The sequence below is a fragment of the Protopterus annectens genome, chromosome 12.part0 (genome assembly GCF_019279795.1).
Source record: "Protopterus annectens isolate FY-2018-M chromosome 12.part0, PAN1.0, whole genome shotgun sequence".
NCBI classification, from domain to species: Eukaryota; Metazoa; Chordata; order Ceratodontiformes; family Protopteridae; genus Protopterus; species Protopterus annectens.
The window spans coordinates 1,516,066,233-1,516,087,510 of NC_056746.1; the positions used below are offsets into that span (position 1 = coordinate 1,516,066,233).

A 21,278-nucleotide genomic window follows, 5' to 3' on the forward strand; every position below is an offset into this window, starting at 1 on the left:
GGAAGGGAGCCTGTGTCAGCCAACCTGCTGAATCAAAGCTCTCTTTTTGCAAACAAAGCTGCTACTATAAGGTCTGCATTTCCACAACAACCTCCATTGTCTTTATTATTTTCATGTGGAAGAGTTTATAATGCATCTTGAAGAGTGTTCAATACTCCTGATTATGACATAACACCCTACTGTAATCTCTGGTATGGGCGGTACAGACCAGTCTGGATGTACTATGTCAAATAATTTAACAGATCTTACTATCTTTCTTGAGGAAAAAGATTGCTCCATCTTCCAAGAAGGCTTATTACCCCTATCCTAAAGGAACCTTTCCTTGATTCTACTGTCTACAACAACTTTTGCCCCATCTCTCACCTTCCATTCTTTGGTAAGGTTAATGAGAAGGTTGTATAATATCAGTATTATCCCACAGTACACCAGGTCATGAATTCCCATCAGCCTTGGTTTTAGTCTCACCATAGCACTGATAACATTGATGAGGCTTTTATCATATTACTATCGCATCACCTCTTAGGTCCTTGACTGGCTTACCTCCTAGATCTCTGGCTGTATGCAGACAGTTGTCCCAGGTACTGGTACTTCTGCTTCATACTTCTAGATTGTGGAGTACCACAGAGCCTGATCCCTGGCCCTCTACTTGTAAAGTACAGTTGGATAAAATCTTACCATAACAGCAGATGCCCTCTTCACTGTTGCAGTATCCTAAACAGAAGGGATCTCCCACTCAGGGCAGCCCGATGCTTGGCCAGTAGACAAAAACCTAATGACCTTGTATGTGCCATATCACACATTTCTGCTCCTTGCAGAGAATGTAGAGCATAAAAGGGACATACAGAAACAACTACCCAGAACTGAATTGCCCCAGAAGAGAACAGTCTCCATACGACAAAGGAGTCCATGCACATCCGGAAGGAAAAATTAAGAAAATGGGGAACCCACAGCCAGAAGGGAATCTAAAACAAAAACAAGAAGGGGTTGGAGGAAAACAGCGAATACTGCAACAGTGAAGAGAAGGACATTACTTTTATGTTAAGGTTTTGCACAAATGCACAGTGTCTTTCTACATCACTACTGCAGTCTCCTAAACAGAAGTCAGTCAAAAAAAGCACAACAAACAGAATGGGAGGTGGAAGCCTAAGTACAGTACTCAGCAAACCACATAAAATGGTTTCAGCAAAACCTTCTCTGACCCAAGAAACCATATCCAACTTATAATGCTTAGTAAAGGTAGCACTGAAAACCAAGTAGCAGTTTCAAGGATGGAATTAGTGAACAAACCCTTGAAGAAGGCACTAGAAGAGGTAACACTCCTTGTGGAATGAGCTCTAACAGAGAGAGATTTGTCATGAAAAGTATAACAAAAGGAAATGGCTTTAGATACCCAGGAGAAGACTGTTCGCTTAGATACAGACAAACCCAATGTTCTTGGATGAAAGTAAGGAACAGCTGATCAGACTTACAAATGGCCTTGGTTTTATCCAAACTGTACCAGAGCTGCCTGTGCAAATCCAAGGTAGGAAGAACCCTCTCAATAGCACACTGAGAAGGGAAAAAGGGAGGGAGTTGGACAGACCGATTCAAAGACATCTTATATATGGATCTAGGTCAGATTAAAGTTCAGAAACTTTGAAACTCATACGGCTGAGACCATATAATTGAAGTTTTGGAACTGCAAACATTTAAAAAATTCTTTTTAACATTTTTGCAGGGGACAAGCCCTCCTACGGCCCCCCACACCACCAACTCCAAGACCACTATCTCCATTCAAAACATTAGAAGCTTCAAAACTTCGAGCATATGGTCTCGATCATATGACTTTCGAAGTTTTGAAACTTCGACAAACTGATAGAGATCCCATATACTACTTTGGGCATAAAAGAAGGATTAGTATGAGGGGACACTCTGTCCCTGTGAAAACTCAAAAAAAGGAGAAATGGCCATAAGCGCCTGGAGCTTGCAAACCCTCTGAGCAGAAGTAACAGCCAGCAACAAAACAAGTCTTCCAGGTACAACGTTGCAAAGAAGCAGAATATGCAGGCTCTAAAGGAGCCTGAGTCAATTCTTCCAAAACAAAATTAAGGTCCCAAGGAGGAATATGTTTCCTTGGAGGCCTAATGTGCAGGATAACTTTAAAAAGTCATTAGACTTCAAAATGAGACGTCAAATGAGAATTCAAGGGCAGACAAGCACAGAATATTGACAAGTGGGCCTTCACAAAAGAATAGGCCAGGCCAAACTGGAGCAAGACACACAAGTGAGAGGACCAGAGGGGACTCCTACTGAAAAAGGGTCCTGGTTATGAGCATGGCAGCAGATAGAAAATCTTTTCCATTTGGACATACAAGACTTTCTGGTCGAGGTTTTCCTTGCTTCCTGTAAACCCTGAGCATGTCCTCAGTAAAGAGGTGCCTGAAACGGATCAAAATCCTATCACCCACAGTGTTAGATGAAGAGTAGACAAGTGAGCCCTGGCCAGATGCATTAATAGGGGGGAACTAGTGCTGGCATGGCCAAAAGGGAGTCAACAGCAAGTTTCTGGCTAGTCCAGCCGAATCTTCTGCAGGGCACCTGGAAGTAGCGGAAGAGGAGGGAAAGCATACAAAATCCACTTCTAAGGAAAAGAAAGAAAGTGCCATGGGACTCTAGAACAGAAGAGATTAAACTGTCTGTTTAGAGGGGAGGCAAAAAGATCTACCTGAGGAATATCCCACTGATGGACAATGTTCAGAAACACATCTCTGTGAAGTAGCTACTCATGTGAGCCCGTGTTTTGGACCTACTCAGAGATTCTGCCACTAGACTGTGCTCTGAAGGAATGTATACTGCCTGAAGAGTTAACTGATAGCCACCTCCCAAGCCTGAAGAGCCATACTGCAGAGTAGGTTAAGATTGTGTGCCTCCCTGCTTGTTGACTTACCACATCACCGTAGTATTGTCTGTGTACACCTTCAAAGGCCTAGAGAGAACATGAGGTGAAAAGCTTGAAGGGCCAGAATCAATGCTCTCATTTCTTTGATACTGATATGGTCTAACTTCTGATGGGGAGGGCAGAGATCCTGAACTTTCAGGTGACCAAAAGAAGCCCCCCACACCATGTCTGAGGCATTGAACAGTTCTTGAGAAGGGAGTGGAGGCTGAAAAGGCTAGCCTGGGTTGAGAGCAAACTGCTGAATCCACCACTCTAAGTCTTTCCTTAGACAGGGAAGGAGAGGTACACTGAAATCCAGAAAGTGACAATGCTACAGCCATATGGACTTCAGGTACCACTGAAGCTTCCACATATGCAGTCTGGCAAAAGGAAGCATTGGAATAGAATAGGCCATGAATCCCAAGGTCTAAAGTAACTCCCTGGCTGGCATGGCAGTCAGAAGAAGAAAAGACTTGAAAAAAGGTCGTCAATGACAAAACTTTTTGGAGGTAGAAGACAGGGCAACACTGGCACTGTCCGAATCCTGCATCCCAGATGCACATAATCTTGAGGGAGTCAGAACAGACTTTTGGAAGCCGATAGTGAACCACAGATTTTGAAGGAGAGAAATAATGAACCCCAAATCCTGTAACAGGTGACTGGGAGAAGGAACCTAAAGCAAGAGGTCATCCAGATAAGGAAGACTCTGAATGCCTTGGAGCCTGCAGAAAGCAATCACAGGAGCTAGTAATTTTGTGAATACCCTTGGGGCAGTAGAGAGGACAAAGGGAATGCAAAGAACTGGAAATGAAAGGAAGATACAGAAAAATTAAAAAATTTCCTGAAGACAGGGCGAATAGGGGTATGAAGGTAAGCATGCTTCAGATCCAAGGACACCAGAAAAGCTTTGGGTAATAAAAGAGGAAACCGGGTTTGAAGAGTAAGCATCCAAAAAGAAGGGACCTTCAGAAAGCTGATGAGCTGGGAGATAAACCAGAACAGGTATCAAAGTGCCATCCTTTCTTGAAAAGGAGGAGCATCATGGAATAAAAATCCTTTCCCACTCGGGTAGGGGGATAGGTTGAATGTTTTTTTGGTTCATCAGAGATCCAAGAACCTCCTGGAAAGAAGGAAGTTGCTCTAGAGGAGGTTGAGATATCCCTGAAAAAGCAGGGACAGACTTCCCTACCATGACGTAACCCTGATGGATGACAAAAAGAACCCAAGAGTCTGAAGTGATGAGACACCAATTTGGAAAACAAACGGAAAGCAGAAAGGACAAAGGAACCTGGTCTAAAAGAAGGGGATGAACTGTTGAAGAGAAGCAGACAGAGAAGAGGCATCTCGGCCACAGAAATCAGAGAAACCTGAGCAGAAGGGGCCCCACCTACCACCTTTCCTAACATTGGAGACCTGGCAAGGTTGCTTGCGAACAAAAGCAGATCTAAAAGGATAATTCCTTTGGAACTTAGGGATAGGAAAGACAAAAATATGTTTAAAGTCCTGCAAGGCTTTGCCTGTCTCTTGAAGAAAGAAACATGTCAGCAGGAGCAGTTCCAAAAAGATTATTATCCAAAGCAGCATCCAACTACTTGGCCTTAATGTCCTCAGGCAGAGAATGGAGATGAAGTCAAGAATAACGCCTCATGACAGACCCAAAAGCTGGAACACTGGAAGAGGCATCAGCATCATAATAGCTACACTTAAAAGAACGGTAAGCCACTTGAGAAACTGAACCTAAAACAGATGAGGCAGATGATTTGCCTTGCGAATCAGGGAGATCAGAAATAACCTGACAAGCCTGAGTAATCAAAGACCACAGCATACCTGGTCATGTGGGTCTGGTAATTAACAACCGTAAAGGCCAAATTAGAAGCAGTGTAAACTTTCTTACCAATTCTCTCCATTGCCCTACTGTCCTTATCAGAAGGCAAAAGTTTGGAAGAGGGCAAAGGCTTAGAAAGTTTGTCAGAAGAGACATATACTGCCATAGAATCAACAGAACATTTAAATAACTGAATCTTCAGGAACCCTACAGAAAGTACAGTTGTGTACACTTACCATAAATGTAGATGTTCGAGTGTATTCACTGTTGCAGTCTTCACATTTGGGTTATCCCTGCCAGGGGAGCCCTCATTCGGCCCGAATACCAGAGGCTTAGTATTTTTGCGTCAGTTGCTGTAGCTCCAGGACTGATATCAAGTCATCAGTGGTATAAAATAAGGCATCAGATGCCATTACACCAGTTTTTCTAGCCCTGTCAGCAGCCCCCAAGAGGGAACTAGGTTATGGCGGAAGAAAACCACCAGCAGAAAGTAAATACCAAATATTCCTTGTAAGGAGAAAGAGAGAGAGAGAAATTGAAAGAGAGACAAGGGGGGTGGAGGGAGGAAAACCAGGAGTGAAACAGTGAATACACTTCGCACATCTACCTTTATGGCAAGTGTACACAACTGTACTATGTTCTCCGTGTTTCACTGTTGCAGTCATCACATTTGGGTTGATTCCCAAATCTAAAGAAAAGGGTGGAGGCAGTCAAGAAGACTATGGGCTGGCTAGGATGTCCTGCAAGACTGCGGTGGCAAAGCCTGCCTGGGATTTGGGGAAGATAGGCAGGTGGTAATGCTTGGTGAAAGTATGAATAGATGTCCAGGCGGCAGCCTCCAGGATGCCCCTGGTGGGGACCCCTCTGAGGAAAGCTGCAGAGGTGGGTGTTGCTCTGATAGAATGGGTCCTGACCCCCTTGGAGGGAGGTTTCCCATGCTGCTTGTAGCAGAAATGGATGCAGTGTGCTGTCCATTTGTAATGGTTTGTTTGGATATGACCTTGCCTTCTGCTCCTGCAGCAAAGCTGACTAACAACTGATCAGTCTTTCTAAATGATTTAGTCCTGTCTACGTAGAATCTGAGCTGTCTGTGCACATCTAGAGAGGACAGAACCCTTTCCCCCTTGTTTTGTGGGTTAGGAAAAACGGTGGGCAAATGAATGTATTGATTGAGAGCCACACTGGAGGCCACTTTTGGCATGAAGGATGGGTTAGTCCTGAGGGAGACCCTATCAGCATGGAAAATGACGAAGGGCTCTACAGCCATAAGAGCTTGTAGCTGGGATACTCTTCTAGCTGAAGTGATGGCCAGAAGCAAGGCTGTCTTCCAAGAGAGAAACTTAAACTCTGCTGCAGCTGCTGGTTCAAAGGAGGGCAGGGTGAGCTTTTCCAACACAAAATTTAGGTCCCAAGCAGGGGTAGGTTCTCTTCTGGGTGGCCTCAAGTTGTTAGACCCTCTTAGGAACTGTTTGATAAGAGGGTGGGAGAAAACAGGTGGCTCTGTGCTGAAATGAGCAGAAAAGGCAGAGACATGAATTGTAATAGAAGAGAAGAATAGATCCCTATGTAGTAGGGTCAGCTAGGTAATCCAGGATGAGAGGTAGGGAGGGCTGTGTTGTTCCGGCTCCCTTAGCCTGGATCCAGGTGCAAAACCTTTTCCACTTCTCAGCATAAGACTTTCTAGTGCTAGGGCACCTGGCCTCACATATAACATCTGGAACTTGTTTGCATAGATTGGCAGCTTGTGAAGTGGTCAGAGATAAGCCAGGCTGCCAGATTGAGGGTCTGCAATTAGGGGATGCATGAATTTTACATTCCTCTGGGTCAGGAGTGTTGGGATCTAAGGGAGGTGGCAGGCGTGACAGGCTGCGCAGCAGTGGGTACCAGGTGCTGGCATGGCCAATCAGGATTGTCTTCAGTTTTTCCTCCCTTATTTTGAGCAGTATCCTTGAAATGAGTGGTAGAGGGGGAAATGCATAGACAGCGAGGTTGACTCACTGGAAGGACGGAGCATCCACCCTTCCAGGCCTTGCTGTGAGGTTCCCTGGTGCAGACTTTGCTGATGGTTGGAGTGGGAAGCAAAGGGGTTGACCTTCGGGGTGCACCATTTCTGGGTTACAATGGTGAAGGCTCTTTGGTCTAGCAGCCACTCATGTGGGTCCAGAAGATTTCTGCTTAAGCTGTCTGCCAGAAAGTTAAGAAAGCCTGGCAGGAATTGTGCTAACAGATGTAGTAGCATGGCTGAGGCCGTGTGCCAAAGGCTCATGATGAGCTTGCACAGAGGGTACAAGTGAGTCCCTCCCTGCTTGTTGATATACCACATCACAGTGGTGTTGTCTGTTTTGATCAGTAGAGGCCTCGGGGAAAGTAGGGGTCTGAAAGCTGTCAGAGCATGCTGAACAGCTAACATCTCTTTTTGTTTGATGTGCAGATGTATTTGATTTGGGCTCCATTGGCCCTGAATGCACCTGCCAACCAGGTGTGCACCCCAGGCATAATCTGTGGTGAGGGTCTGGGCAGCACGGGGTTGTGAGAAGGGAAGTCCCTTGTTGTGGTAGCATACTGCTGCCCACCATAGAAAATCTTTCCTTAAACAAGGTATCATTGGTATAAGAGTTTCCAGGTCTTGGGAGTGCTGACAAAGGCTTTTTAGGTACCACTGTAGTTTCCTCATATGCAGTCTGGCATATGGAATGAGTAGAATGCAAGAAGCCATGAACCCCAGAGCTTGCAGAATTTTCATTGCAGATAACTGGGGTCTGGTGGCTAATTGAGAGAAGTAGGCTGTCAGGTAGGTTTGTTTTTCTGGTGTAAGGAATACTATCTGGGATGCTGTGTCCAGGCTGGAATACAATTCTTTGCATGGGTACTAGTTTGGATTTCTTTTTGTTGACAGTATACCCCAGGGAGGTCAGTAGGTCCTTTACAAAGGTCAGGTGTTTTAGCAGCTTTTCCTGTCTGCCTGAATCAGGCAGTCGTCTAAGTATGGGTAAATTTGAATATTTCTTTGTCTGCAAAAAGCAATGGCGGGAGCCATACATTTTGTGAAAACTCTGGGAGCAGTGGATAATCCAAAGGGAAGTGCAGAGAACTGAAAGTGCAGTGATCCTGTCCTGAGACGTGGGTAATTCCTGCATGATTCCCTGACTGGGATGTGTAGGTAGGCCTCTTTTAGGTCTAGGGTGGCTAACCAAGCATCCTTGGAGAGCATAGGTAGAAGCTGCTGGAGGGTGAGCCTTTTTGAATTTTGGTATCACCAGAAAGGTGTTTAGAATAACTAGACAGAGGATGGGGCGCCATGTACCCTCTTTTCTGGGTACCAGGAAGAGTCTGGAGTAGAACCCTTGGCCTATATGTGGTGCAGGAACATGCTCTATTGCCCTCATAGAGAACAGGGAAAGGACTTGCTTTTTGGCCTCTGCCCACTGGTTTGGGGGAAGATCTGGGAACCCTTTTGGGGTTGGTAGAGTGTGGAAAGAAAATATGTATCCCTGGGACACTATGTTGAGGACCCAGTGGTAGTTGGTAATGGTGGCCCAGGTGGTTGCGTGGAAGGAGAGTTTTCCTCCTATGGGCAAGAGCAGGTGAGCAGAGGGAAGGGGGTGGAAGTGTAAAGTCATTGTGAGTTCTTACTATGAGGTGGTCGCTTAGCACTCCCTGGTTTTGAACAGGAGGGACTCCATTGCTTAGATCGATGCATTCCCTGGGGCTGTCTGGGGGGCCTGCTTCACCGGGGTCTGGGCTGAGCTGACCTGGAGGGGGCAGGCAAGGACCAGTGCTTGGAGGTGCAATGCCTACTGAACCTCGGTGGCTAGAGTGCAAGAAGTCTTTAACTGCCTGCATAGATTAGGTTTTTCTTCCATCCGTGTTAAAACCTCCTCTGCCTTGAGAAGAATAAGTTGCCCTTGTGCAAGGGTGCGTCAAGGTGATTGCTGCCCTGCAAGATGCTTCTAGGGTGTAAAAAACTCATTGTAAGGTGTGCTTAGGTACTTGACTTGCAGACTACATAATCTCTTGTAACTATTTTCTGCACAAGCAGCAAAAGAAGATTTTTGTTTGAGGAGTTCCAAGGTATGTTGCTGATATTTCAGCATATGGAACTGACAACTTAGTGCTCTAACAGCAAGACTAGCAGAGGTGGTTCATACCCTGGGCCTTAGAAACTTGGTAGTTTTCGAAAGAACGGTAGACATGAAAGAAGTCGTTGGTCTGTGCCGATAATCGGTAGTGCAAAGTACTTCCTCGGAAGCCAGTGCCTGCTCAGCGGCTCCGGACCCCATCCAAGGTAGAGACATCTGCAGGACCCTTAGTCGATAAAGAGTCTCGCAGCATACTGGACTCCAAAAGGGTCTAGGTAGCGGCCTGTGAATCCACAGAAGCAGGCATCAGGTGCTGCAAAAGCACCTCACTGAGGACCGGAGAACTGATGACTAGCTTAACGGAAGCGTCGGCAGTTTTGGACCTGTGTGGTCTGTCTCTGTCTTTACCCTTACTTTTTTTGGAAGATCTGCTGTCGGATGGCTTACCGAAGTCATATCAGAATTCGAGGACAGACCGAAAATATCTAGCTACAATAAGGGCCCGACAATGTATAGTTCTGGTGTTGAACAAAGCACAAAAGCAACCACGGGGGATGTCGTGGTGTGGGCCTAAGCAAGTGACGCAGTAAGAATGAAAGTCTCGGTGTGGTATTTGCTTTCCACAGGTGAGACAACTGTTAACTTTTTTATTGCTCTAATGGATGCCAAAAAGGATCCCCAATGGAGTTCTTAGCTTTAGACGACTTCAGCTTCAATTCGGAAATGAAAAACTCAGGTAGCGGCCAACCGGCACTCGTGCGAACTGCTTCTGCTTCGGGCTCTTTGGCAAGAAAGACTGATGTAATGGTGTCGGCTGCCTTATTTTATACCACTGACAATCTAACGCCAGTCCTGGAGCTACGGCATCTGACGCAGAAATACTAAGCCTCTGGTATTCGGGCCGACTGAGGGCTACCTTGGCAGGGATAACCCAAATGTGATGACTGCAACAGTGAAACACGAAGAACATCTCATCAAGTTTCTTAGGAGGAGGAGGTTGTGAATTAGCAGTGAAAGTATCTAACAAGGCAGTCGGCACAGGAAGAACTGCTGGTGGTTTAGGAGCATCCACCTGAAGCAACTCATAACATCATCTCTGAATATCAGACACTTGAGAAAAATCCCACTTAAAGTACTCCATTATCCTAGCTATAGTCTCCCCAAAGAACAATTCCTCAAAAGGAAACTCAGGCCCAAAAGACTCCTCTTCATCAGAACCATATGCCAAAGGCATCTGTGAAGAACAAGACAGACCCCTCATCACTCAAAATCTTCATCTGAAGAATCCAGTTCCCAAAGTCATTTAGATATGGCAGTGGTCCAAGGAGAAGCAGGTACTAAAATCCCTTGAGAAGGTTTTAGGGGCATCAAGGCAGAAAACAAGCCCTGATTAAACTCCTGCCATTGCCTTCGAAGATCCTTAGGATGGACCAAAGCATGCTTCAGTTTTTGTCTTTTCTTGGAAGGGATATCAGCCCTTACAAATACCAGAGGTTCCGACCCTTGGCAAGATTCGATAAGAGAAACCAGAACATCCACCCTGATGGCCTCTGACAGGGTCAGGGCAGAGGAATCTGATATAGATGCTAAACAGCCTACAAAGCTATTACCTGCTTCTAGATGGATTGTGGAGACTGGAAAGCTAAAAGAATCCGGACAATACTTCTTTGTCTTCTTCTTACCTTGCAGGAGTATCTCAGGGTTAAAGGATTCTGCCATGGTATGTTGGGCTACCTGTTTAAGCCAATGGTTTTCAAGACAAATGGCCAGGGAAGATGAACAGCTTTTGAGTGTCTCTGCACAAATGCCTTACAGATAACAAGAGGTATGGCCTTGGGAAGCACCTAAACAAAAACAGACGCTGTTCATGATGATCCTTATGAGGAATTTGCCTCTCACACTGACATTTTCCTTTTTTGGGATGACATGAACTCTAAGTACCAAAATAAAATACATGACTAAGACCAAGGGGAAAAAAAAACAAGACAACGGGGCACTTATGGTGGCTAAGTACAGAGTACACAATGAGCAGTAATGACATTCGAACTGCTGACACAGAAATGCAGGGTAGTTGCATCCATAAGTCACTTTTATGCCACATGTTCTGTGTGGGGAGCATAAATGTGATGTATGGCACATACAAGATCATTAAGCCTTTGTATACTGGCCAAGTGTTTGGCTGCTCTGGGCGGGAGATCCCTTCCGTTCAGGATACTGCAACAGTAATATAGAAGGACATTCATAGTTATGCTTCCTTTTGGATATTTGAGTAGTGGAGAAGCCAGTGCATCACTATTACACAGATGACACCCAGATGTGGCTCTCCTTCCAGTACGATAAAATGGCTAATACATAAATACTTGCTGTGGACCTGAAAACCATTCATCTACGACTTCTGAATAACTGGTTCAGGCTTAACACCTTATAAACAGAGACTCAAGTCAGTACATACTACTTTATGAAATACTTCTAGTGACCTACTCATGAATCATACTTCCTATGGCAACAATATGCATATGATTACTAGCAAAATCCTTAATTTAGAACTGATCTTGGATAACTGGCAAATGTTTTGTAACCAGGAGTCAACTGTAGTAAAGTACTACAGTTGTGGAGCTAACTTAACATCACAGATGTTTGTGTATGGTCACTGTTGCACTCATAATTTATGCAAACTCTGCTGCAGGCTGAGGTCCAACATCCAGCCGGACTTTCAGAGCCAATCACACTTTCCCATCAGCCTGGCTGATGTCAACTTACTTCTGGCATCATCATGGATTTGGTATTAAAGTGATGCTTGCTCACTCCATCTCTGGTTCTTCCTTACCTACATAAAGGCAGTGTCGCATCTGGTTATAAAATGCAGAGAGAAAATTTCTCCAGTTTACTGACCTTTGACTCAGATGGCTACAGAAAGTTTGTACTGGCCATAATGGTGAAACCTTTTCATCCAAGATCATCTATAGGACCGATGGGTACTGAACCACTCCTTGGATCCGATTCAGCCATACACTAGTGCTCTTGTGCCTCAAAACTTCTTGAAAACTTTCTTAGCAATCCTTAAATAGAAGTTATGTTCTTACCATAACGTTCCATGTTAGTTGTCTTCTTCTCGCCTTCTTCTTGCTGGATGGGTTCGGAGCCGACCTCGGCTCCGACTCGGCCACTCTAAAGCTCGAGAGTTGGTTCCACCGGCTCGAGGATCCCCTTATATCCCACAATGCTAGGCGAGAGTTACCTCAGATCTCGTTTGTAAGCTAACCCCAGCTTATGATAGTAACAATATAAAACAGAATAGCTATAACAGAGTCCACCTCTAACAACAGGAAGAAGAAGGGTGACCTACATCCTGAAACAAGAAATATGCATAATAGCATATAGCTAAGAAAGAGGTGGTAGAAAGAGAGGTCACGATCACAACTCCTCTAGGTCTGTCCAGGCCAGGGGGAAGGAGGGTGGGACGCAAGAAGAAGGCGAGAAGAAGACAACTAACATGGAACGTTATGGTAAGAACATAACTTCTATATGTTAAGTTGTCTATCTCGCCTTCATTCTTGCTGGATGGGACCCTAGCACCTTGTCCCGGTGGCCTAACGGAACAGACTCCTGAGAACAGTGGAACCAAAATTAGCTCTATGCCTAGAAGCTAAATCCAACTTATAATGGGAAATAAAAGTGTGAGGAGTAGCCCAAGTAGCCGCTGCACAAATGGTGTCAATAGGCAGTCTGTCTTGGAAGGCTAGAGAAGTAGCCAAAGCTCTGGTGGAATGGGCTTTAGGTTTATTAGGCAGTTTTGGTGTCTAATCTCATAAACAAGGGTAATCAGAGATGTTAGCCATCTGGATAAAGATACCTTTGAAACTGGAAGTCCCTTTCTGCTTTCCGCATAGGAGACAAACAGCTGATCAGATTTTCTGAATAGTTTGTCCTGTCCAAGTAGTACCTTAATTGACGATGAACATCCAGGTAGTGTAATTTTGTTCAGACCTATTTGAATACTCCGGAAAAAGACAGGGAGGTCAATGCATTGGTTTAGATTTGATGTTGAAACCACCTTAGGCAAAAGGACGGGTTAGTTAAGGAAACTCTGTCCTTATGAAATACAAGGTAAGGAGAGCGACAACTGAGTGCTTGAAGTTCTGAAATTCTTCTAGCTGATGTGATAGCCACCAGAAAGAGAGTTTTCCATGATAATAACTTTAAGGAACATGAAGCTGCAGGTTTGAAAGGGGAAAGAATCAAAGAAGCAAGAACTAAATTTAGGTCCCAAGGAGAAGGAGGATTTCTTACAGGAGGTCTGAGAAGAAAAACTCCTTTCAAAAAGGCTTTGCAGAGTTTGTGGGACATTAGGGCAGATTCAGAAATACCCACATGGAAATTAGAAATAGCTGCCAATTGAACCTTAAGAGTAGATGGAGATGAACCTGCATGGAAGAGTTCAGCTAGAAAATCAAGGACTAGTTGGATGGAAGCGGTGAAAGGATCTATGTCCTTTCCTTGTGCCCAATATGAGAAGCGTTTCCACTTACTCAAATAAATCTTTCGAGTGGAAGATTTATGGGAAGCTATCAAAATATCTCTAACAGAGTGAGATAATTGAGGAAGCCTGGCTACGGTTGGAAGTGGAGGAACCAAGCAGTGAGGTTCAGAGGGGAGGGAGCGATGAAACTGACCCGACTGATGGATCAAAAGATCTGGAACTAGGTCCAGATTCCACGGTCGCTCCAAAAGAAATCGATGTAGAAAGGGGAACCACACTTGTCGAGGCCAGTAAGGAGCAATGAGGATCAATGAGGCCTTCTGAGCGATAGCTTTCTGTATTACTTGAGAGATCAGTGGGAAAGGAGGAAATGCATACAGAAGTCCCCGGGGCCAAACTTGGACTAGCGCGTCCCTGCTGGGTTGGCCTGGTAAAGGGAATAGAGTGAAGTACTCTCTGCACTTGCTGTTTTGGGGAGTAGCAAAAAGATCGCAGCAAGGCTGACCCCACTTGAGAAAAATCTCTCACTACAGAGTCTTTCAGAGACCACTCGTGAGGCATGAAAATAGCTCTGCTCAACTTGTCCGCAATGTGATTGGACTTCCGGGATGTGCGTTGCTATCAGAAACGCTGAGAAGAAATCGCCCATTGCCACAGTCTGAGTGCTTCTCGACACAGGGGGTATGATCTGGTTCCGCCTTGTTTGTTGATGTACCACACTACAGACATATTGTCTGTCTGGATTGCAATCGTTCCCAAGGGAAGAGAGTCTTGAAGGGCTTGCAACACTAAAAGCACTGCTCTCATCTCCAGAACATTTATGTGCAAGTGGCATTCGTTTGGTTGCCATGTGCCCTGGACTGTCCTGCCCTGATAATGCCCCCACCCGATCAGGGAGGCATCCGTTGTCAGAGTAGCAACCGGAGGAGGTGGAACAAATGGTCTCCCCAACAGGAGCTGGGGGGAAGACATCCACCACATGAGATGCTTTTGCACGCGTGATCATAATGGTGTGAGACATTGGAAGTTCCTGGTATGACCATTGAGAAAAGAGCATCCACTGAAGGATCCGCATGTGGTATCTGGCCAATGGGAGGAGAGGTATGGCGCTGCCATGATTCCCAACACCTTTAGAACTAACCTGGCCTTGGCTCTGTTGTTGTTGAGAAGAAGTGACACCAATCTTTGAATGTCTGATATCCTTTGGTTCGTTAGTGTTGCAGACATGTTTACAGTATCTAAATTTGCCTATGTAGGTAATAGTGCGACAAGGCGACAAAACAGACTTTTAATTTATTGAGATACCCAGTTCTTGACAGATGAAAAGTGTAATCTCTGGCCATCAAAAGGAGATGCTTGGTGGGAGCTGTGAGGAGCCAGTCGTCCAAATATGGAAACACCTGGAATCCTTGTCGTCTCAGGTGAGAAGCTACCACTGCCATGCATTTGGTAAACACCGGGGCAGTGGTGAGACCAAAGGGCAGGGCCCTGAATTGAAAATGACTGGTTCCCAGCCTGAAGCGGAGGAATCTTCTGGAGCGCATGTTCATTTTTATGTGATAGTAGGCGTCCTGAAGGTGTATAGAGCACATCCAGTTTCCTTTTCCCAACAGGGGAAGAATGGATTGCAGCGTGACCATCCGAAATCTTGTTTTCTTGACCGATCTGTTCAAGATACTGAGATCCAAAATTGGTCTCCAGTCCCCTGTTTTCTTTGGAACTAAAAAGAACCTTGAGTAGATTCCGGATCCTAGTTGGTCTGCTGGCACTGGCTGAATAGCTCTTTTGCAAGCAGTTTTGAAATTTCCAAAGCTGCTATATCCCTTTGAGCGGGTGGAACATCTGGAAGGGATTTTTGACTGACTTGGAAAGCGAAGAAAGGGAATAGAATAACCTTCGAAATGATGGACTGTACCCATTTGTCTTTTGTCAAGGATAGCCAGGCTTCTGGGTACAGTGACAATCTTCCCCGACTGCCTCCGAAGATGGGCAGCGGGCAACACCTCAGGGATGCTGAAAGGGCTTATCGGAAGGCTTCTCGATTGCCCTGGTTCTGCGGACCCCTGCCTCTAGGGCGGCGTCTACCATTGTTGTTCCCCTCTGCCTCTGGCGGGAACCGACTCTGTCGTCAGGCGAAGTCCCTTGAGATTGTTTACGGAACCACATCTTTCCCCTTCTGACCTTTGGGGTAAGGCCTCGAAGGAGTGGAAAACGGACTCCGGCGGCAGAAAGGGTCTTGCCATCCGTCTCGCACCTAGTCAGGGTTTCTTTCACTTGTGGACCAAAAGAGATGATCCATCAAAGGGAGTTTGTGAAAGACGTCTTGAAAGGTTCCAAAATTGCATAGCCGCATCCAGGCGTGCCTACGTAAGGCTACCCTGTTCCTGCTCTGCTCGCTCCATCGGCCGCATAAGAGAGGAGGCGCATGGAGGAGTTGGAAATAGAATTAAGGATAGCCAGCTGCGTGTTCATTTTTCTTGGAAACCCGCAGCTGAGCATTTCACTCGCTTCTTTGATCAAGTCCCTTTGAAGACGAGTGAAATGGCACAGGTAATTCAGCGAACGCATAGTAAATGTCGCTGAGGAGAACATCCGCTTCACCTATCCATGGACCTAGATTCCTTGTTAGGTGGATGGACAGGCACTGAAGGATCAGCCAGTTCCTTCTTTGTGGCGGCAGCTACCACCATAGCATCCACAGAGACTCCTTTTGATAAAATTCCTTGTCTGGTGGAGCTGTGATGAATTTGGAGGGTCTCCTGGGAGTGGGGTCCACTGAATCAGGAGCCGTCCATGCCTTTTAGCAACCACCTGCATGAGGGGGTCAAGGGGGACACCCAGGAGGTGGAAGGACGAGAGCCAAACGCCTCAAGATACACAGATTCGTCCTCCGAAGGGTTGAGGGCTGGCCAATTTCCCCTCTGTTTAAGGATCTCCAGAATGTCTGCAAATGAAACATCTTCAGAAGGGGAACGGGGAACCCTCAGAATCATCCAGATCTGTGTCGGACGTGATAGACTCAGGTGAGTCAATGTGCTTCCTCTTGCATTTCCTCTTCCGAGGGGCTCTTCTGCCAAATCAGGAGAGGCCTCGAAGAGGATGAAATCCCACAGGGGCTCCTGAGGAGTTGGCTCTCTGCGGTCCGGGATGAGGGAGTGAGTCGACTTACCCTGAGGCAGCATAGAGGGAGGGGCTGACGGAGCCGACTGTGGAGTAGAGCCAGGCTCTAGCACACTCCGCATGACCTCGAAAGCACCCCTGTCAGGCAGAGCCAGAGGTCCCCGAGGAGCTAAAGTCCCCTCGGCACCGACAGTGATGGCTCCGAGGCCGATGTCGGAGCCGAACTCGCACCGAGAGGGAGGGGGTCGGACAAGGGTCCGATGCCACTCACCCCTCGAGCCAAGTCCGGCGCCGAGATTCCTCCATGGAAGAAAACGGACAATTGTCTCGGCTCCACAGTCTCGGTTCCGACATTCGCCCGAGCTCAAGAGAGTCGAAGGAGGAAGGAGTTGATGGACCGGGACAGGCACCGACTGATGAGTCGGGCTCTGAAGCATCTGGGCCAGTGCCTCAGACTTGAGTAGTCGACTCACCACCCTCTGAAGGTCATGATCAGACAACCTCGATGGCCTAGAGGAATGAGACCTTTGGCCCGTTCAGACAGCAGGGAGATCCTGGAGCCGAATGAACGGAGCCAAGAGAAGGTGACCTAGACCTCTTTCTGGTTGTCGGCTCCGAAGATCTTGTCGGAGCCGACACGGGTACTCGATAACCTCGGCTCCGGCCGGAGCCGAGGAGCCACAGAAACTGTGGACTGAGTCTTATCGGCTCCAGCCGGAGCCGATAAAGGCAAGGTTGAACAACCTGTGGTCTCGGCTCAGAAGCCGGAGCCGAAGACCTCGATGCTGGAGGGCTTCCTGTTGAGACAGACAGGGAATCCTCAGGCTTCAACAAGCCTCTCAATATGAGCTTGTTTTCCTTTCCTGCAGGACCCTGGGGCTGAAGCCATGGCAGACAGCACAGGAGTCCTGCAGGTGCAAAGGCCCCAGACAATAGACACAAGAAGTGTGAGCGTCTGTCAGAGACATTTTCTGACAGCACGCATCACACTTCTTGAATCCGGAGACCTTTGCTTCTTTAGACATAGCCTAACTGGTGAACACAAACACACACTCAAACACACCAGTTATACCCTGTCAAAATAACAACTATATTAAAAATATACTAAAAATAAGTACAATAAACAGTAGTACACTACACAAACACTCCCTAGGGAAGGGAAGGCCAAAGGCCCAAGGGAAGAACTAAAAGTTCTTTTGACAAGAAACGGGAAGAAAATAGGTTCGGGGATAGAGTTTAATAAACTACACTAATTTAGGAATAATTAAACTAAAAAAGGGGAAACAAGAGTAACTTTTTATAGAAAAAGCTAAAACTTACCAGGAACCGGTAGAATAACCAACCTCGAAGCTGTAGCGGCAAACGAGATCTGAGGTAACTCTCGCCTAGCATTGTGGGATATAAGGGGATCCTCGAGCCGGTGGAACCAACTCTCGAGCTTTAGAGTGGCCGAGTCGGAGCCGAGGTCGGCTCCGAACCCATCCAGCAAGAATGAAGGCGAGATAGACAACTTAACATGAATGTGTTTCTGTCTAGAAACTACATATCAGGACAACAGCAATAACCTATTAGAGAGAATAGATATTTGATAATTTGGATGGCAGAAGGAGGGAGGGTTGTGTCTTATCAGACAAACTTGGATGAAAAGGAACCATGTGTTGTTAAGTCCTCAAAAATTCTGGGCTGGTCTCAACAACCTTCTTCACCCTGGCAAATGCTCCACTCCTACCCCAGAAAAGGTATCTGATAAAACACCAATAGAGGTAGCCAATACTTTCAACTTTTTTTTTTTACAGAGACTATCCAAACATTAGCCAACCAACTAACTGCCACCTGCTGCCCTATAACCAAAAACACCCCTGAAACCACAACTACTTTTAATCTACAACCTGTCACCACTTCCAATATAAGATCCTTACTACAAAGACTAAAACCTACTACTCTCTCTGCTGACCAACTCCCTGCCGAATATTTACAATTAGCCGCTGATGTAATAGCTTACCCCATAACCATACTAATTAATCGTACCATCAAGGAATCTAATATCCCCTCAATATGGAAAATATCCCATGTCATACACTCCATAAGGGTGGTTCATCCACTGAATTGTCTAACTATAGGCCAATAGCTATAATGTCCCCCCTGGCCAAAATCATGGAAAGATGCATACACAAGCAATTACTTCACTATCTTACCCAGAACAATCTACTGACCAGTTTTCAACATGGTTTCCGTCCGAGCCACAGCACAACAACTGCCCTGCTCTCCTTTACGGATACAATTAATCAAAACCGCAATAACAAAAAAATGTCATCTGCTCTCTCTCTAGACCTCTCAAAAGCATTTGACATGGTCAACCATCAGCTACTTCATAATACTCTACAGAATCCCAACTTGGACAACCTTATGTTGGACTGGTTTCAAGCCTATCTCTCAGGTAGGAAACAAGTCGTTCTCTGGCACAATAAACTTTCTAATCTCCTACCGAATAACATTGGAGTTCCACAAGGGTCCATACTAGGACCACTTCTTTTTTCTGTCTTCATCAATGACCTCCATAAATCCATCCCCGAAGCAACATGTATACAGTACGCTGATGATTCGACATTAGTATGTTCGGATACATCTATAGTTAAACTTCTAGCTAAAACCCAAACCTGCTTTACAGAAGTTGAAAAATGGCTAGCAGGACGTCAGCTAATCCTTAATCCAAATAAGACAAAATTACTACTCTTTCATCCAACCCATAAACTTCCCAACACTACCTTCACCATCATATCAAACAACGGGACAATCATTACTCCAGATCCCCATACCAAACTATTAGGTGTACAACTTGAGAGAGGCTATCTTAATGCTTTGAAAATGATGATAGTTTGACATGGCTGCCAACTGCACCTTAATGGTAGAGTAGCTTGAACCTGAACCAATTGCGGAATACAAGAAGTTCAAGACATGTGCTATGGAAACAGAATATGGATCAAAACCTTGGCTAAAACAGCCAGATAAAGATTCTCTATCTGCTTTTGTAGATCTTTTGAGTGGACTACTACTGGGAAGTAAAAAGGATGTGAATTACATTCTCTGAAACACAAAGAACATCTGGCCATTAAGGGAGTGGTTGAAATCATATGATTAACTAGGTCAAAAGGGTCTGGGTTAGGCTGATGCAGGGAAGGGGGGTTAAGAGGCGATTGAGACATGACTCTAGAAGCCAATGGGGTTTCCTTAAGTGATGTTTCAGCAGGGGAAATCAAATCTGTCACAGCCATAATGCAGCAATGAGGATGACTTGCAATTTGCAGGCAAGATGCCTTGAACTTTATTATGAGGGGCAGAGGAGGGAAGGCATACAGCGGACTGCAAAGCCACTGGCAGACTACAGTATACCTGGCTGACTGTCCTAGAGAAGGAACTAAGGCAAAGTAGCTCTTGCACTTTGTGTATGAAGCAAGATGCAAACAGACTGCAAGGCAGGCTCCATCAACTGGATATGTCTTGAGCAACCTTTTCATTCATACACCACTCATGATGTAAAAGGATGGACCTGCTGAGTCTGACTGCTAGCCAGTTGGATGTCCCCGGGAACATGCATTACTGTTAAAAGGTGAAATTAATCTAGAACCCACTGCCACATTCTCATAGCCTGTTGGCAGAGGAGCAAAGACTTGGTTTCCTCTGTTTGTTTTTATCATACCAGAGGCATTATTGGATTGTACTGCTATCACTCCTGGAGGCAACATGTTCTAAAATTCATGTAACGCTAACAGGACTGCTCTCATCTCAAGAATACTGATGTGGATACTGGCCTCTGTTTGGTTTTACTGACCTTGGACCATCCTCCCCTTGAAATGCCTGGGAGGCATCAATGGTTTCACTAACGGAGAGGACATTTACCATTTCAAGTAATTTTTGCAACTCTAGGTTATATGAATTGAGACTGATAGAGGATCTGTTAGCTGTGGCTATTGCATGGAAAGAATCTAGTGGAGGATTCTCATAAGTTACCAAGATGGTGGGCCAATGCGACTGCTGCTGCTGCCATTAATCCTAGGACTTTTTAACACTAGTAGAACTGAGGGAGGGTTGATGGTTTGCCTTCACTGTCTTTAGAAGAGAAAGGAGACATTCCTCCAAGAGGGATACTCTAGCAAGATGTAATGTCCAGGTAACTTCCAATAAAGGAAGCGTGTTGAGAAGGCTAAAGGTGTGATTTTTGGTAATTGCCAGAAATGGAAAAAGTAACCTCTGGCTTCTATTAAGGGATGCTTTGGGTGTTGCAGCAAGGCATTAATTATCCAAATACAGGAAGACGTGGTTCTCCAAGTCGCAGGTGGATTGCGACCACCATCATGCACTTGGTAAACACCCAGGGTGCCATGGTAAGACTGAAGTGTAGGGCTCTGAATTGAAAGTGAAGGTCTTCTGTTCAAAAGGGTTGAAACATCCTTGACTCCTTTGCAATCTTTAGGTGGGGGTAGAGGTCATGGAGATCTAACAAGCACATTAAGTTACTTGCCCTGAGAAATGGCAAACATCAATGACACCGTGACCATTCTGAACTGCATCTATAAATTGCTGGGATCTCCTGGACGGCACACACTGAAGGAGGGAGGAAAATGCCCTAAAAGCCACTGACTTTTGTTGGTGTGGAAAGTCTGGTAACCATGGCTTTTGGTGACATGGTTTCTGGGAAAAGAATATGAAGTAGCCTTTGGATACGGAATGTCTGAGAAGACTATATGGAGAAGCCTCTGACTATATTTTGGACCAATATGTCCCGGCATGATGATCATCCAGGCAGGAAGGAGCGGATATAATTGGGCCACCCCTCCCCCTCAATGGCCTCCAGAAGTG

The 21,278-nt window shown here is 45.7% G+C and overlaps 1 protein-coding gene across 1 annotated transcript in view; it reads right to left on the reverse strand.

Moving 5' to 3' along the window:
• SEC14L1 (SEC14 like lipid binding 1) overlaps positions 1-21,278 on the reverse strand; it is a 1,962,612-nt gene that overhangs the window by 392,597 nt on the left and 1,548,737 nt on the right. The gene's annotated exons all lie outside the window — the stretch shown is intronic.